This window comes from Sciurus carolinensis, chromosome 2, assembly GCF_902686445.1.
Source record: "Sciurus carolinensis chromosome 2, mSciCar1.2, whole genome shotgun sequence".
Lineage (NCBI taxonomy): Eukaryota > Metazoa > Chordata > Mammalia > Rodentia > Sciuridae > Sciurus > Sciurus carolinensis.
The window spans coordinates 54,033,171-54,044,854 of NC_062214.1; positions in this window are offsets into that span (position 1 = coordinate 54,033,171).

Below are 11,684 nucleotides of genomic sequence, written 5' to 3' on the forward strand. Positions count from 1 at the left end.
AAGTTTGCCCCTCAAAGTGTCAACTCTTCATTTCTTTTCTGATGCTCAGAAGCGAACCTAGGGGCCCTCAGCTCACACTAAGCATGCAGTCTACCACTGAGCTACACCCACAGCCCTCCTCCTTTTTCATGAATTAAGCCGCTTGACTCCTCCAGCAGTCACAGAGAAAGCTGGAACTTGTCAACCAGGCTAAAGCATCATCTCAACTGACATAGTTTGTGAGTATGGAGTCAGGTACCAATGAATGCAGGAGAAGAAGGGGTGTGAAGAGAGAGGATAGGTAACATTGGTATTCTAGAATTTTTCAAGACATCAGTACCAGGACCATATAATTTTTCATTCAGGAAAGGTAGTAGACAGCAGTGGAATCCTCTGTAGCCAAGCATGTACCTGTAGGGCAAGCCAGCATGCATGTGTGGGTTTTGAGGTGGTCCACAGGGTCTCTTCCATCAACAACAATACGAAACCCACATGGCATGGGGACATAAACAGATGGTGGTATTAGGCCAGGTGCTGTTGTTTTAAAATGCCCCCATAGGGCATGAGGAACATGGAGCAGCCACTATAAGACTAGGCATCACCAGAGTTCTGGTCAAAAAGCAAGACAAATACAGGATTTGTAATAGTATATAAAGTATGTCTGGTACATATGGGAATGTTGCCATGTTTCACTCATGCTAAGACATGCCTTTTATTATCTTTTGGCATCACTGAATTCGGGATTAATCTCACAAGTGTCAGTTTAATTGGCAGTTCTGTTCTCTTTCTCAGGGGTACAAATAATGAAATAATGTAATTTATTTAGTTTAATATGTATCAACAGGTTTCTTGATAGCTTTGGACTAGAAATGTTCTCACAAAAGAGGCCTCCACCTCTCCAATGGAAGAGACCCATAATAACAAGGAAGAGTATTAGCAAATTTCATAAATAGGGATCTTAGAGTTCTATTGTCCTTAGATTCATGACAATTAATATGATCTTATATTGTTGCTTGTAGGTATCAGTGCTTAAAAATGTTTGCTAAACTGGGTGTGGTGGTGCATGCCTCTAATCCTAGCAACTCAGGAGGCTGAGGCAGGAGGATCAAGAGTTCAAAGCCAGCCTCCGCAATTTAGTGAGACCCTGTCTCAAAATAAAAAATTTAAAAAAGGACTGGGGATGTGACTCAGTAATTAGTGCTCCTGGGTTCAATCCCTGGTTTGAAAAAAGAAAAGTTTGCTAAGCTCAAATCAAGGCTGTGAAACAGAAGTTCTTTCATGTGCTCATGATGAGTAATGGCCTAGATGAAGACAGAACTCCAAGCTAAAGATTAATATTTCATTAGCCTTTTCAAAAGAAGTTACTGTAATGGAGTACCACTACAGGTCCTGGGCTGGGATTCAGAGAGTGGCTGCATTTAGACCTGATGGGTCATGATCCTTTCATGCATTTATTAGCATGAGTCATTCTGTCCTTAAATATGGGTAAGTTAAAGAAACAAGTTACTAAATAATATTCACGGCATAATTCTACTCTTGTTTTTTAATGTGTTTAAACAGTATGTCAAAGGTGCATGTTTACATTAATTTAATTAATTAATTTCTTAAATCCCTGTGCTCTAGAATGTAGGCTTAAGAGTCTAAATCCTCACTACTTGAAGTGTCATCCTCAAACCATCACTATTGGGCAACACTTGAGAATTTGTTAGAAAGCAGAATCTCAGATCCCATCCTCAACCTGCTGAATTTGTATTTAAAATGCAAGCTCCTGATGAATGGATAAAGAAACTGTGGTATATATATATACAATGGAATATTACACAGCTATAAAGAATAATAAAATTATGGCATTTGCAGGTAAATGGATGAAATTGGAGAACATCATGCTAAGTGAGATAAGCCAATCTCAAAAATCCAAAGATCGAATGATCTCACTGATAAGTGGATGATGACACATAATGGGGGGCGGGAGGGGTGCAAGAATGGAGGAAGGAGGGACTGTATAGTGAGAAAAGAGGGGTGGGAGGGGTGGGGGGGAGGAAAAAATAGCAGAATGATTCAAACATCATTACCCTATGTAAATGTATGATTATGCAAATGGTATGCTGTTACTCCATGTACAAACAGAAACAACATGTATCCCATTTGTTTATAATAAAAATAAATTAAAAAATAAAATAAAATAAAATGCAAGCTCCCATATCAACTGAGTGGATAAAATATGGTCTATCCATGCACTGGAATATTATTAAGCAATAAAAGGAACAAAATACAGATAAAGGCTACAACATTGATAAATGTTAACAATATTATGATAAGTGAAAGAAACCCCAAATTATGATTCCATTTTATGAAAAGTCCAAAATAGGCAAATCCATAGAGAGAGAAAGCAGTGTTATCTAAGGGTTGGAGGAAGGGGGAAATTGGGAGACACTGATGATGGGTACTGAGTTTCTTTTTGGAGTGATAGAAGCATTCTGGAATTCAAGAGTGGTGATGAACTGGGCGCGGTGGCATATACCTGTAATCCCAGCAGCTTGGGAGTCTGGAGGATCACGAGTTTGAAGCCAGCCTCAGCAAAAGTGAGGTGCTAAGCAACTCAGTGAGACCCAATCTCTAAATAAAATACAAAGCAGGGCTGGGGATGTGGCTCAGTGGTTGAGTGCCCCTGAGTTCAATCCCTGGTACCAAAAAAAAAAAAAAAAAAAAAAAAAAAAGAGTGGTGATGAATTGCATAACACTGTGAATAAACTAAAAATCACTGAATTGTGCACTTGCTTGTTTTTGTTTTGTACTGGGGATTGAACCCAGGGCACTTGACTGCTGAGTTAGATCCTCAGTCCTTTTAATTTTTTTAATTTTGAGAGAGGATCTCACAAAGTTACTGAGTCTGGTCTCAACTTGTGATCCTCCTGCCTCGGCCTCCCAAGTTGCTATAATCATAGGCATGCATCATCACACCCAGCTGAATCATAGGATTTAAAACATTGACTCTTATTTATTTATTTATTTCAGTGCTGGGGATCCAACAGAGGACCTTATACACTAGGCTAGAGCTATACCACTCAATTAAATCCCTAGTCTACCCCCCAAATTTGAATTTTTTTTTGGGGGGGGTGCTGGGGATCGAACCCAGAGCCTTGTGCTTACAAGGCAAGCACTCTACTGACTGAGCTATCTCCCCAACCCCCAAATTTTAATCTTACGCTGTGAATTTCTCAACAAAAAATTGAAGCTAAAACCAACATTGTACATTGCCTATAATCTTTAACAAATAATGTGTTGTGCCAGATGCAGTGGTACAAGTCTGATATCCCAGCTACTTGAAGCTGAGAGGCAGGAGGATCATGAGATCAAGGACAACCTGGACAATTTAGTGAGACCCTGTTTCAAAATAAAAAATAAAAGGCTGGGTATGTAGCTCAGTGGTAAATCCCTTCGGGGTTCAATCACCACTAAGAGGGGTGGGGAGAATACACACACACATACACACACACACACACACACACACACACATACACACACACACTTCCTTTTGTTCCCACAGCTTAAATTATCATATTCTAAAGAGATGCCATCTGATTTTTATTGTTCCCTGAGTAACACGACTCAAAAATCCTGTGGATTTATTGTGAATTTTGTAACTATAATGTAAAAGTTTCTCTATAAATTAAATGCTGCTATTAATATCATTAAAAGTCAAAACAATCAGGATTAGGGATGTAACTCAGTGGTAGTGTGCTTATCTGACATACAAGGTCCTGGATTCAATCCTCAGCACAGGATGAGGTAAAGTTTTGTTTTGTTTTGTTGTTTTCCCCTTAAAGCAAGATCTCCCGGGTGATTCATGTGCTTATTAAAGTTTGAGAAATAATTTGAGAAACACCATCTCCCAAACTGCATGAACTCAGAGTCCTTTCCCACCCTCACCTGGAAAGTTCTTCCTTTTTCTTCTTAGAATTCTCAAATGTGACACTATTTTACACATTAAGAAAGTCCCTTTAGCAGGGCATGGTGGCCCACGCCTGTAATCCCAGCAACTCGGGAGGCTGAGGCAGGACAGAAAGTTTAATCCCAGCCTCAGCAATTTAGTGAGATCCTAAGCAATTTAGGCCATAAGCAACTTAGCAAGACCTTGTCTCAAAATAAAATATAAAAAGGATTGAGGTTTTAACTCAGTAGTAAAGTGCTCCTGGGTTCAATCCCCAGTACTAAGAAACAACAACAACAACAAAAACCCACATCCGTCTTCCCAGTCTCTAGCCTCTTTTTTCTCCCTGTCCTCCTGAGGTGCAGCCTCGGCTGCAACTGCACTCCTGAAGGATGTTGGTTCTACCAGTCAGTCTGTGACTGGTTGGGAGAGGACCTCTCTTCCTCAGGTTCTGACTTGCATGGCATGACCTGCCGAGATCTACAAGCTGGTACTCAAGATCTATCTCATGCAGCCTTTGTTCTCATTTGCTGTCTTGTGGTGGCAGAAGAAACCAACCACACACCAGAATATTCCCAGAATTGTCCTCCTCTCTTCTCACCAGGCACATCTGCACCAAAAATCTCTGTCCTCCTTTAAGTAAAATAGAAAAACAAAACAACAAAAACCAGGTACCAACACATGAAGAGGGTTCCAAAGGAAATAGGGAAAGAAAACAAGGGGTCTCCCTTTCTCCAGAGAGATATCTGAACTCTAGCTTCTGCTTAGTCTGAGTTTTCTACTAAAGAAAGATATTTAGCAAAATATTAACAGTGAGGTGTTTTGTAAAAAAATGAATGTATAGGGTCTGGGGTGCAACTCAGTGGTAGAGTACTTACTTGCCTAGCATGTGCAGGACCTGGAGTTCAATTCCCAGAACCGGAAAAAACCCCACATAATTTATATTTATTTCTTACATTATCATAAAAAAATAAAGCATTGCGGGGCTGGGGCTGTGCCTCAGTGGCAGAGTGCTTGACTAGCACATCTGAGGCAATGGGTTCAACCCTTAGTACCACATAAAAATAAACATAATAGAGGCATGCTGTCCATCTACAACTACTATAAAAAGTTAAAAATATTAATAAAGCGTTTTGTTAAAGGAAATGAGAAACTGAATGAAGGACTCTTTGATTTCAAAATACAGGTTTAAACAGATCATTTTTGTCTTGCAAAAATCATGTCCCAGAATATCCCTCACAGGGACCTTGGTACACTGAGAAGTCTTTTATAAGGGATATGTGGTTCCAGAGACAGGAAAGGAAGTTGGCTTTCAGATTTTGGCAGGAGGTGACAGGGAGCCTCTCTAGAAATCTACTCAAGCTTCCCTCCCCCAAATGATCAAATGATGGCATACTGACCCCTGTTATCTGCAGAGAGGGTAGCATATTTCTTTTTCTTTCCGTGTGTGTGTGTGTGTGTGTGTGTGTGTGTGTGTGTGTTGCTGGGGATTGAACCCAGGACCTTGTGCATGCACGACAAAAATTCTACCAACTGAGCTGTATTCCCAGCCTCCCCTTCTTTCCTTTTAAAAGAGGCTTGTGTGTCTTGCTATGTTGCCTAGGTTGACCTCAGACTATTATGGATGGTGGCTGGGGGATCAAGGTGCTAGATTATACCACTTGTTGTTCCACAAATATCTGGAGTCGAATTGGCAGGAAAATGGGTTTTATTCAAAACCAGATTTGAAGGAAGATGGAAGAAAGTTTTTGTTCCAAAATTTCCATCTTCAGAGACTCTGAGGGAAGAGAAAAATTGGCAAAGTGAGACCAAAGGCAGGAAATATACATGTGCACATGGAGTTGCCCTGTGCTAGACAGGCCAGGGCAGGGGACAATCTCCCACTCTCGACTTCCTTAGCATCATCAGGCCAGGGAGGCAGCCCCTCAGCCTTTGCTGTCAGTGTAAGCAAGTTGCTTTCCATTTCTGAGGAACCCCCACTTCAGAAGGGGCCATTTCACTTCTGCCTTAGCTTCTAGAGCAGGAAGGACTACAAACAGTTAGTGCACATCATGTGTTTAAAGGGGGTTTTGTGTGTGTGTGTGTGTGTGTGTGTGTGTGTGCGCGCACGCGCGCGCGCGCTCGTGCATACCCTAGGGATTGAACCCAGGGACACTTTGCCACTGAACTGTGTCCCCAGACCCTGTATTTTTTATTTTGAGGAAGGGTCTTGCTAAGCTTGGGGCATTGCTAAATTACTGAGTGAGGCTGGTCTCAAACTTGCAATACTACTGCTCAGCCTCCTGAGTGGCTAGGATTGCAGGGGTGGGACACTTCATCTGACTAGAGGGAGCATTTTTAAGATCACATTCCCATTATTGTACCAATTGATGATAATCCCCACTTGGTCCTTTTTATCACGTAGGCATAAGCATTAGATGCTTTGTTTTGAATTTCTACCAAAGAGTTGAATTGGTTGATTATCCTGGAAGCTGTTCAGTTTAAAAAGGGTTTAAAATCATTTTGCTAGTATTTTATTATTAACAAGAATGAAAATTGTTCATTTTGTTTTTAATTTTATTCCTTCTTGTGTAAATTATCTCAGTGCTTTACAATGAGTAGATTTAAATGGGTAATTCTTTTAAAATTGCATTAAAACTTGTATGTTCATTGAGGAAGACTAAAAATGTAGAAAAATATTCCTGTCACCAGGATGGGTATCTTGAGGAGGTCTCCTAAAAGGGAGGTGGTCCTCAACTCAGACTGTAGTTGGAAAAAGGAATTTAAGGATGGGTCAAAGTGAGGCATGGGTTGATTTTATTGAGAGAAAGAGAGATGCACACATTCTGAGAGACAAGCTGTGGCGTGGATATTGCAGAGGGAATGTTTAGGTACGTCTTAACTAGGCATATTTATACATGTAAAATCTGTAGGAGAGTCATGACCTAAGAGGGTGTTTTTAGTTCTCCTTTGTGTTGGTAACTGGGCATTTTGACCATTACCAGGATGGAAAGTCATTTTCTTCCTTGTTTTTAATGCGTTCTGCTTTGTGAATTTAAACAGTACATTGGCATGCCTGTGGACAAGGTCTAATAACTGATTTAATACTGCTGTTAGTGACCTTTAATTCTTGACTCTTAGTCCATGTGAAAATGAACTTTAAATCATGGCCACTCTTATTTTGTCCCACATGTCTCCTTTCTACGTATCCTATGTCTTCTATCTTATTTTATTCCTATATACGTACCTATGTATATGTATGTGAGTTTGCAAGTGTGTATGTGGGAGTGGGGTGTTACCCATGCATGGATTTTTTTTAAAAACAGAAATTGTGCATTAGTGGAGAATTTAAAAGTTGCAAAAAAAAAAAAAGCAAGTGCCTGAATTTTACCACTCAGACTAGCTTAGGTAAGGAAGGAAAGTTTAACAACACATAAAACAAACCCTAAGGAAAAGTAAAGAGTTATTTCTAGTCTCGGTGATCCAGGACTCAAATATTCTCCGTTGTCTCCCTCAGCTTCTCCTCTCTGCTTCCCCTTTCTTTGTCCATCTCGTTCACTCAGACTGTACTCTGCTGCCAGGAAATACAGTTGCTCTAGCTGGGCATGGTGGCATGCACCTGTAATTCCTGTGACTCAGGAGGCTAAGAAAGGAGGAGGGCAAGTTCCAGACCAGCCTCAGCAATTTACCGAAACCCTACGCAACTTAATGAGACCCTGTCTCTAAATAAAATATAAAAAAAAGCTGGGGATGTGGCTTAGTTAAGCACCCCTATGTCCAATCCCCAGTTTAAAAAATTAAGTAATAATAATAAAAATTAAAAATAAATGAAAGGGACTGAGGATGTAACTCAATGGTAGAGCATCCCTGCGTTCAATCCCTAGTACTGAAAAACAGCTACAATGAAATAAAAACACAGCAACCAGAGCCTACACCTTGCATATACCCATCTTCACCTCCAGAGAGAAAAAGGGTCTTCTTTTGGTTCTAAAGTAGGATATAAGAAATAAAAAATAGGTAGAAAGAAGACATAAAGAAAGGATAAGGAGGTATAATTTATGTTCCAAGATATATTTTTCTAGGCCTATACCTCCCAAATTTCTGGGAAATCTGTAAATCTTAAAAACAAATACTCACTGATAATAATTACCTTTTATACTGTTAATTAGCCCACCAATAAATAGATTAAACAAGGAAAGATAGGATATTTTGAGAAGGCTGTAATTTAGGAGTCTTTCCAGTATTATCTACAAATCAGGTAAGAGAGACCACATTAGCCTAAGAATCCTGAGAGCGACGAGACCACTATAAACCATCTTGTAATCAATCATCAGTCTCATGTCAGACCTACATACCTTCCAATACCCACCCCTTAACAGTTTTCCTTTAAAAGAAGAACCTGGAACCCTGAAAGCACATTTCTCGCTCTCGAGATGGCCCATATTCTCCCTTGAATGTATATTCCTTATTTTCCTAAGTAAATCTCTGTGCCCCTCCTGACATATGCTAAAATTCTCTTTCCACACATATGTCAAGGATCCTACTGGTCCTAAATCAAGTTCTCCTCCCACCAAGGAATTCCTCAGGACTCTTTCCTGCAGATACCTCTTCTCAAGAGAGAGTTCCAGTTTATAAAGTCCCAAGGAAAAAAAAATCACAGATAGGTTTAGCTTGAGTCACTTGCTCTCCCTGACAATTCATCATAGGCAAAGTGGCATGTTTCTACAACTGACTCAGTTTGGGTAAAATGTCCACCTTTAAACCAAACCTTTATGGAGAGAAAGGATCAGGTAAGATGGAAACTCCCATTTGAACCACAGGATGCTGATGTGTAATGAAAAAGCCAAGCAGGGAGTGGTGGTGTTCACCTGTAATTCCAGCAATTCAGGAGGCTGAGGAAGGAGGATCTCAGGTTTGAGGTCACCCTCAGCATATCTTAGTGAGACCCTAATCAACTTAGTGAGATCCTGTCTCAAAATAAAAAATAAAAGGACTGGGATGTAACTCAGTGGTAAAGTGCCTCTGGGTTCAATCTCCAGTACCAAAAAAGATAAGAAAGAAAAAAAATCTGGTTTTATTTCCCATAGAAAGATAGTATACTGGTAGACAAATGACAACTATTCACCACATACAAATGGGACCGTATTTCTAGTAAATGTTTTATCATATTCTTTTCTGCATTTTTCTTCTATTTATATTCTATGGTATAATTTTAGTGCTAATGGTATTTATTGGCAGAACAATATTCTATTTTGGAATACAGGCACAATGACTGGATAGGACCTTAAGGACAAGAGCCACACACCTTCCTGGCAGAGCGGGAGGACAGAAGACACCCAGGTCCTTGATGTTATCCTGGAGTTAATATACCAGTCCTGTATTATCCACTTCTAAACATCTTAATACATAAGGAAAAAAAATCCCTGATTTGGTTAAACCAAAGTAGCTAGTGCCATTCATTTTAAATATACTTTTTTTTTTCAATTAAAAAAATTTTTGGAACTGGACACAGTGGTGCGTGCCTATAATCCCAGCAGTTCAGGATCTCCAGTTCAAAGCCAGCCTCAATGAAAGAAAGGTGCTAAGCTTTTAAAGATGCTAGAGTCAGTGAGACCCTGACTCTAAATAAAATACGAAATAGGGCTGGGGATGTGGATTCATGGTCCAGTGCCCCTGAGTTCAATCCCTGGGACACACAACAAAAAATTGTTGCTGGGGTTGGAGTTCAGTGACCGAGCACTTGACTGGCATGCATGAGACACTGGGTTTGATCCTCAGCACCACATAAAAATAAATAAATAAAATAGAGATATTGTGTCCATCTACAACTAAAATAATTTTTAGGAAAAAAATTGTTTTGGAGACAGGATTTCTCTATGTTGCCCAGGTTGGCCTCAAATTCACAATCCTCCTGCCCCAGTTTCCTGAGTAGCAGGAGTTATAAGCACCCATGCCACCATACCTGGCTAGATACAATTTTCTTTTGTTTTTGTTTTTGCAGTACCGGGGATTAAACTCAAGGGTGCTCTACAACTGAACTATATCCCCAGTCCTTTTTATTTTTTATTTTGAGACTAGGCCTCACTAAATTGCCCAGGCTGGATTTGAGCTTGAGATCCTTCTGCCTCAACCTCCCGAATTGCTGGGATTGTGCCACCTAGATAAATTTCTTAACAGCCTTCTATTTTTTTTAAAATACTTTTTTAGTTGGCAATGAAACCTTATTTTATTTATTTATATATGGTGCTGAGAATCGAACCCAGTGCCTCGCACTTGCTAGGCAAGTGCTCTACCACTGAGCCCCAGCCCCAGCCCCAGCCATCTATTGTTAAAGGTAGACCAAGAAACTTATCAGTGGAAAGGGGACAGTGAGGGAGAAGTCAAAAGAGAAGCTGAGGAGATTCCTCAGAAGATTTGGAATGGAACCACCATTTGACCCAGCTATCCCACTCCTCAGTTTATTCCCAAAGGACTTAAAATCAGCATACCACAGTGACATAGCCACATCAATGTTTACAGAAGCTTGATTCACAATAGCTAAACTATGGAACCAACCTAGATGCCCTACAACAGATGAATGAATAAAGAAAATGTGGTACATATACACAATAGAATATTACTCAGTCTTAAAGAAGAATGAAATTATGGCATTTGCAGGTAAATGGATGGAACTAGAGAATATCATTCTAAGTGAAATAAGCCAATCCCAAAAAAACCAAGGCTGAATGTTTTCTCTCATAAGTGGATGCTAATCCATAGTGGGGAGCGGGGAAGAACGAAGGAACTTTGGATTGTGCAGAGGGGAATGAGGGGACGGATGGGGCAGTAGGAATGGGAAGGATAGTAGAATGAGACAGACATTATTACCCTATATACATGTATGATTACACTACTGGTGTGACTCAGCACCATGTACAGCCAGAGGAATAAGAAGTTATGCTCCATTTGTGCACAATGTGTCAAAATGCATTCTACTGTAAAACCAATTAGAACATTAAAAATTGCTATTAAAAAAAAGGAGAAGCTGAAATAAAGGAAATTGTAGCCTACTTTTTGTTGTTATGTTTGGGTGCTAGAGATCAAACCCAAGCCTTGGCGTGCTACACATGCCCCTACTTTTTTCAACTGTTGAAGGAAATTGGCCCAAAAGTACCTCTGAGTCAACACGTGCAACAGAGTAGACATGAGTCAGAGGTGGAATCAGAGGCTTCTTTGATCCTATGTAGCAGGAAAGGTTCCAGAAGTCTCCAAGTGCTCCCAATGAGGGTAATAGGAGCAGCTGAAGTTGAAAATTAAGAAGTCTCCCAAAGGATCCCCATGTGACTAAGGGCCTTTCAAGAAACTGTGTCACCACAGTGGGCACCAAAGAGAATAGGCCACTAGGCTTAAATGGATCAATAAAAGTTGTGTTGGGTCAGAGGCTAATGCAAAGATCTGGTGAGCTGAGCTGAATCTCAGGTGGAATGAGTGGGTGCTCATGGAAAAGATGGTAGAGAACCAAGTTTCCTCTGAGGCAGGATAAAATAAATGAGGATCAGGTTGCCATGGTGCACACCTGTAATCCCAGCAACACAGGAGGCTGAAGCAGGAGGATCACAAGTTCGAGACCAGCCTCAGCAATCTAGCAAGGCCCTAAGCAACTTAGCAAGAACTTGTCTCAAAATTTAAATAAACAAACAAACAAACAAATAAATAAAAGGGGCTGGGGATGTTGTCCAGTGGTTAAGCATCCCAGTACAATTGGTTCAATCCCCAGTACCCTTCCCTCCAAGAAAATGATGATAGGTAGAAAGGA